Below are 8,293 nucleotides of genomic sequence, written 5' to 3' on the forward strand. Positions count from 1 at the left end.
TTACGTATAATAAAGGGAAACAAAGATGCATGCCATCGAAAGGTCACAAGGGGCAGCCAACAAAAGGGCAAGGGTAGTCAGCGAAGGGATTGTTTTTTTCAACCAAGCGATTAAGCACCAAGGGGCATGGCTGCGAGCACCGGCGAAGGGGTGTGCTAAGGGGCATGTCTCCTTGGGGGGAGGGTGCGAGCAATGGAGAGAAGGTGTGGCTGCCAGCCGGGTCAGTAACCTCTCACATGAAGGGGTGTGAGTACGTAGGTGAGAAGGGGCACAACTCGATGGAAGGGCACACGAAGAGGCACCAACAGACGGGATGAAAAATGCACCGGGTACGCAGCCGACACACATCTGTGTTTTGTTCTTTATTTATATAAGTGAACAGAAAGTTACTTGCTACCTCATGCTCACGTATGTGTGCGTGTATCACCTTTCTTCTGCTTCCATACAACTCCGGGAGAGGGGGGGAGAAGGTAGAGGCGAGGGTGAGAGGCTCACAACCTTCGCGTCCGGGAAAAGAAATTGTTGTGATACCACTGTGAGGATTAGTGGTGCTAATCCTATAATTAAGAATTAAAACTTCATAATCAAACCGACTCTCAAGAGATTGAGTGCGTGTTTGATTGATTGAATGAATGATTGCTTGAAAACTAAAGTACAATAAGCTCCTTGACACAAATGAAAAGACACGTCTCATGGTGAAGAGACGCAACTTTAGACGTAAAGACACATCCTTTCGACGAAGAGCTGCAACCATTGGACGAAGAGTCGCAACCGTAGAGTGAAGGGGTGTGACCAATCGTTGAAGGAGTGTGTCTTTTGGCGAAGAGGCATGTCTCTTGAGTGAAGGGTCATGACCATCCAAGAGTAGGGGTTCTCCTTGGCATGTCACTTTGCGTATCTGCAACTAGGAGTAGATGTAACACTGCAACATAGTCACAAATGTGATAGTCGCGTTCACGGTGCCTACCCGCTTGCATTTCACGTGCCATTGCTGCTCCTACTTGCACCCGTCCCATGCTGCACGTGTCTCTTGCCTACCCCTGCTAGAGATCTTCCCGCACTGGCTGCCCTTGACCACTAATGTTTCCTCCCCTGGCTTCCTTTTTGCTACCTTTTTCCTTTACTTTTCGCCTTCTTTCTTCCTTCACATACACACACTCTCTCACACCCCCATACTCACAAATTATCCACCACACAATACAGTTATTCTCAAACTCCCTCCTCCCTCTCCTACCCCCACCCCCCCCATAATCACATGCCCATACACATACTCTCTCTCTCTCTCTCTCTCTCTCTCTCTCTCTCTCTCTCTCACACACACACACACACACACACACACACACACACACACACACACACACACACACACGCACACACACACACTCCTTACACTTGCACACGCTTTTTTCCTGCTTGTTTGGTTTCGAAAGGTCTTTGCCTGCTTCCATGAGGTTTAAGAGAGGTGAAGTAATAGGGTTAGAGTTAGGGGTGTGGATAAAGATCAATTTTATTGGCCACCCTCTCCTTCGGATATTCTCTTGTGTATTATGGAACCATCTTTTGTCATATTCAAGGATTTAAAGCGTTAAATCGGTGCGTATTGAGGTTCTCCCTCAAAGAGGGGCCGTCGACCAATTGGTAGGATGTTCCTATGCTTGTGTCAACGTTGGGGAGTGGTTCACATGCACTCTAGCCGGTTCGGATGAAGTCAAAGTGGAGGACATCCTCTTGCTTGGCAGAGGTACTTTCATTGCTATTTCCTCATTAGAAGAGCTAGGTGTCACAAATTGCTGATGTGTCAAAGCCCTGAAGAATGGAACCAACTTGCAAATCCTGGCCGAGGGGCCTAAACCCTAAGAAGAACAAGTAACAGAAGAAGAAGTCCTACCAACTTATGGGGAACCCGTCCGATGGGGTCCCAGTGACATAAAGGAAGTAAAATAGAGCAGGACCCACACACAGACTCACACAAAAACTGATGACGTGACAGTTGTACGGACGCTTCGCGTTTTGCACTGACTTTTGACTTGGTAGTTGTACGAAATTCCGCAAAACGTGTAGGTAGCTTTTGGCATTGCTTTTGGACTAGAAGCTTTTGAGTTTTGAAGGATTTTCACTGTAAGTGTTTTTCAAGCCAACGGCCTTTAAATATGAGGTAAGGGCTCATTCTTTGGCATGCTTCATGGCGAAGGTGCAAAGTCTGGAGTACCGACTTGTACTGTGTTGATGCAATATAAAGAAATACCGAAAGGGGCACCAAGGTTTGAGGCCAATACTCTTTGGGGTGAAATTCTGCCAGTCTGTGTCGCGTCGTCTCTCTCTCTCTCTCTCTCTCTCTCAGTTCAGTTGTTATTGAAGTGCTTAAAGTCTATTCAGTCTCTTCTTTTCTATTGGCACATGGTGCCCGTCTTGTGACAGTGGTATCAGAGCATCAAACGTGTGCTTTTTTGAAAGCACACTGGTCCTACAAAAGAGCAGACACAGCGGAATTTTTACTTGAAGTATCTTCGGGGCCCGACCCCAGACTTATTAGACACTCCCACCCTTACTTCATCGTGCATCGAGTGCACTCCCGTCTTCATCGCTCTGTCTTACAGGGAATAAGCCATGAAGAACCCAAGACATAGAATTCATGGATTGACCAGAATATTGGCAGTTTCTGCTCAATGAGCTTCACGAAATTCTTTCGCAGCATCCTCAACAGAATCTTCTTATGCTGCAAAGTTTTCAACAATTTTTGAACTACATGTTACCCCCTCTGATGCCTTAGGTGGTACCTCCTCCTCCGTCATCAAAAAGTACGAGAGCTTCCAGCCGGCAACCTTCTTAGCCGTCTGTTTCAATCAAGGGAGTCTTCAGGCATATGGTGCAGCCATCTGACCCTGATCCAATGCAACCACCTTTGCCACCGCCGCCACCAGGCTACAATGGTTGGAGCCCATATGGATACCCTTATTATCCATACCCGGGATATGCACCTAACCAACCCAAAGATTTCAAAGATGGCGGCACAACAATCAAAGTTTTTACTTTTTCCGGGGTAAAAGATCGCCAGAAAGCATTGCAATTCTCACAGCAATTCGACAACATCTATGCTTTGGGGAACTATATAGAAGAATCCAAGGTTTCTCGAGCAGCGAGATTTTTTAAAGATAATGCTATGCAATAGTGGAGTTCAATCACGATACAACCGCATGCTCCAAGGACCTGACAAGCTTTCAAGACAGTTTTTGCACGTAGTTACATGACTTTGATCTTTGAAGTCCGGATTTTGGCAGAGTGGGGCAACTTGAAAATGCTTGCCACCGAAACCATGAGCTTATAGGCAACCGCGGAATGGTACATAAGCTCTTGCATGGTAGAGACTTTCTTGGAGAGACAACATTCCTGCAATGGTGATGGTAGTCCAATGGTGTAGCACTCGCACTGGTCCTCCAAGGAATGAACTTAAAGAAGGAATGAACTTAAAAGTAGCTCCAACGATATGGTGTTGGCTTTAGATTTGTGATGCACATCCTCTGCTGGAGATGTACTCCCATTATATTGACTCCTGCTCCTCCATACAAGATAACACTTGAAAGTGGTTCCCATTGCTTCCGAACCTTGTAATCCACCTGAATGAGCGGTACTTCATCATCTAGGACAACCGTCAGATCAACTGTTCTGGCCTCCGCTTCAGCTTTCCTTCGCTGTCTGATGAAGTTTGCCACTTCAAGCAAGGTTCTTTTGATATATTCCAACTCCACAGTAAGCTTCTGAATTCTATCATAGATCTTAACATGGATTTCTTCTTTCTCTTGATCAGACTGGTTGTCGAAGCTCGAAGAACTGGTCGTATCTTCACACTCTCATTCCTTCCTTGCAATGCTTCTAGTTCTTCTATCAACTCCCAGTTCTCCAATCATTCCTTGTACCGCAACCAACATGGTCTCAGGTATGCCAGGCATTGACTGATCTTTCTCAATAGATTGGGCTGGTATCTTCTGAATGACTCGGGCTTCAGAACGTTCTGGTTGCTCTGACAGCTTCTTGGCTAAATCCTCCGTGATTTTCGCCTCTAGTTCTCTCTGCTCCTGCCATTCATCTACCACCTTCTCTTTACCCTTGGCCTTCCATACCTCTCTCTGTTGAGCCCATTTGCTGCTTTCAGTAGTGACTGGTTTTTTTGGAGTATCTAAAATTTCTTCAATTACTACTCCTTTGCTCCTTGTTACTGCCCGTACTGGAACTGGCTCTGGTGCCTTTGCCTCAGTAGCAGCAGGTGCAGGTGTATCTGGACATTGAGCCGTGAGATGTCCATACTTTCCACAACTGTAGCAATTCAAACTCCGGCTCTGAAAGTTACCACGCCCTCTACCTCGGCGAGTACCTGCTTGGTATCTGCCGCGCCCTTGACCAGTACCACTAGTACCTAGTTTCTCCTCCTGAGAGGGTTTTGCGGGTTCCACTCTTATTGGTTCCGTATAGGCTACCACTGGTAGGTCTTTGCCCTTCTTGAAGTGATGAATCCTAATGCCACAATTATTCCATAAATGGCCAAAGGCCTTACAGTAAGTACACTGTGGGCACTTGTTGGAAACATGGTCCTTGGATTTTCATTTTGAACACCAAGTCTCCATTTTCCTTACTGGATTTCTGGTATGGCTAATCTCAGCAATCTGCCTAGCCATCTCTTCAATCTTCTTAGTCCAGGATGCCTTTTTTGACTTATCCTTGGACCCCTCGTTGGAGCTGCTTTCAGAGCTGCTGGAAACTTCGATGGAATCAGAGTTCTCAATAGAAGAACTACTACTACTAGATCTTCTCTTCTTATGGCTCTTTTCCTTCTTGGCATGTTGTTCTAGCTTAAGTGCTTGCTGTACTAGATCATTTAAGTTCTTCGTTGGTGCTGGTACCTCCTGCTCTCTAAGCTTCTTGCTTTGAAAGCCACTCAGGAACCATGCATGTAGTCACTTTTCTGACGGCAGTTCCTGAAACTGCCTTGTTAGCTCCTTGATTTTCTCCACATAGCTTCAGACTGACAGATTCCGCTGCTTGATCTTATCCAGTTCACAAAGAATATCTTCATCACCTCTATTATCGGAATACTCCAGTCTGAAGGCTTTAGGTAGTTTGTTATAGGATCTAAGCTGACAAGCGAGTAATGGTAGTACCACTTTCTCGCTGCCTCCTTCAAGGTTTGTGGACAGTATTCCCCAATCATCCTCATCAATATTCTTCAGCTCTACATACTGCTCAAAAGCCTGGATGTGAACATTCGGATCATCCTTCTTGCCCCCTTTGAATACTGGAAATGAGATTTTCAGTGAGGATGCGTAATCATTCCGATTACCGCTGGGCCTGCTGCTTCTCTTCTTAGAGTCTGAACGGTGCTTTAGAGTTTTCTTACAGTTGTCAGTATCTGCATCCCAATCAATTTCTGTTTCTCTCTCTGTGTCAGTGTCCTCTCTGGCCTGTCTACTGGAAGTGTAGCGACTGCCTTTACTACCTTTGGTACCCTCATCCCCCTACCTGGACCGAGAACTTTTGGCCTTTCGTGCTTCCCTTTCTGCCCGTCTGCGTCTAGAGTGACTGGAATGCTGTGAGTCGTGCGTCTCATCAGCTTGACTATGCTCCTCATGAGCCTCAGTGTCAGTCACCCTCTCTTGCTTAGGGTCAGATTCTCTTCCCGACTCCTCAGGAATAGGATCAACACGGATGGTTGACTTCCGGCCACGACTGGTTTTGGGTGCCATTGCTGTAGTTGAGAACTTCCAACTGGGAGAAGAGTGTTCCAGTCAACGAGCTTCATCTCTAGCCACCGTGATCACCGAAATGGAATTGGAGCTGATCTCTTGAGATAGCTAATTCCAGTGTTAGAAGCTTACAACTACTAGTGATGTATTAGTTCAAACAGTAGACTGGACAAAGGAACAGAAACTGAAATGGAATACATCTACTGGAATAAGAACCAGACTAAGTATTGAGAATGATATTCAAATTTAGATTCAGAGTAACTGAGTACAGAGTAGGTATACTGGAATATACTGCTATAATTGGAATTACAAATGAAGGATTACAATGGAGATGATGTGGCTTATGAACAAAAGGATGAACAGAGTACAGCCGACAACAACTGCCAATGATTGACAACCCGAGCACAATTGCCAACAACTGCCAACCAAAACGCTAACCCGATTACAATGTAATGGGCCCTAGTTATATGCCTTTGGTTTACCATGGTAATTATTCACTGCCCGTCTCACAAGAGTCGGTTCCCACCTAGTGAAACTGTCTCAGCCGTCTACAAGGGTGCCCACTCTCATAACATCCCTCCCACCAGGGATAGCAACTGTCCTCAGTTTCTCAATAGAGAAATCAACTGCACTGTGAGTGATGGAAACTGTGGAGAAGGTCGGGAAAGTTGCGAAAAAACTTTTCAGGCATCCATTTGGCATCCTCTCTATGGTGGCCCTTGAAAGTCAAAAGGTAACGGTTATAAACCATGCTAATGCGTGTAGTGGTGGTCTCGTGGTCAACTATTTTGTCAGGGATGAGTTTCTTTTCTTGGTCTACAAGTGAAGGTGGGTCTTCATAAATGTCGTGGTAGGTAGGGTCCCTCTGAATGGTCTTAAAAGACTAATGTGAAATGCATTGTGAAGGTAATTAACTATTGAAATACATTACAAGGTTAGGCTTCTTGTTTAAATAAACACCATGACCCAAAATATATGGAGTATCCAAGCATGAGTTGAGGACACTGAGAATGCATTACAACCATAGAAGGTGGCACATAAGGTGGCCTCAAGTGTGATTATCTGAAAAGAAAACTTTACCAAGAATTTAGTACCTGCTAGGGCTAGTAAGCCCAAAGTTACAAGATATGCAATACCATAGCAGCTTGTTAAACTTCACTTTTCTATCAAATAAGTAAATGGTATTAGGAAGAAATTGGTGTATTTTGTTATACAGACATGTTTCTATGTAGAAATAGAGTTAGCATACTAGTAGTAAATAAAGTAATGATGTCATTTTAGCAACTTAATGACTTGGCATTCAACTTTTTGAAAAAAATGTAAACCATTGTAAATTTGAAGTTTGAAGCTCACCATTCTCGAGAGAATTTTGAACTTACAAGTGATTGTATTTGTGATTTGTCAACATTAGAACTAAAAGTGGCCTTTGTGCCATGAGTAGTAGCATGAAGATTGAAAAACATATAACATGGAATCATCAATGCGTAACTATAAATGTCACAAAAAAAGTTCCATAAATGATAACAAAAACTGAATATTACCATGAATGTCAATAGATTTTTGTTGTAAAGAGATAGAAAGGAGAGAAACTTACGAATTATATTCACAGACATACACTCTACATGGAATGTGATTAGACTCACAACCATCAGGTGTCCTTGTCTTGGTATTGATGAGAAACAAAGAAAGAGATACATTATCCAAGGTTAGTATAAACTTTTAAGATACGTATTTTGACTGTTGGTGGTTAGCCAATCCAAATGCTTAGTGGATTCTTCCACTGTCTTCTTGGTGCTATCTCTGCATGCAACTTACAAATAGAGAAAACTCCATGGAGAGTTAATAACACAAAGTTCATATGATAAAACTTGTTTAAACACATGTTTTCAAGAAAATTCAAGAAAATGTAATAAATTTAAATTAATTTACCTAGGTGTCAAATCTAGTAGGCTTCTTTGTAAGCCCTTTTGATAGTTTCTATTTGCTTTGAGAGCTTTTCAACATCATCAGCATTAGTGGTATTTAATTTGTACAATAAGCTCGACAATGGTATTGTTCCTGGGTAATCGTCAGGATACAAGCCACTACTTCCAAGTTCTCTAGGAATGATAATGTCAATGTCACAAATGATTCGTAAGTTAGCTGTCCTATTTGGTTGTTCAATGAAATTGGAATGTGAAATTGGGTCCAAGGTCTTATGAATCGGGATGCATCAACCTAGGGGCTCTACTTCAAGGGCCTTGGTGGGAATAGGGTTGGCTTCTCATAAAGTCAACTTTCAAAGGTCTAAACTTAAGGTCACAAGGTCATTGTTAATAAAGTAGTGCGAGATTATCATGGGAGAGTAGTAAGCAAGAGTTAGATGGCAAAGAATTGCCCGTTAAATGACTAGGCATGCAATGGGCAACAAAAAGGGATAAAGGTGGACAAAATAACCAAGGTTAGGCGATAAAATAAGGTGTAAGTTGGGTGGTCGGAAGAATTTTAAATGGATGGCTTTTAAGTTTACTCAAGTGCAACTCTGGTGGGGTAATCGACCGAGAAAATTTTTAAATGGG

Source organism: Adiantum capillus-veneris, chromosome 17 (genome assembly GCF_014529385.1).
Source record: "Adiantum capillus-veneris isolate H3 chromosome 17, ASM1452938v2, whole genome shotgun sequence".
Lineage (NCBI taxonomy): Eukaryota > Viridiplantae > Streptophyta > Polypodiopsida > Polypodiales > Pteridaceae > Adiantum > Adiantum capillus-veneris.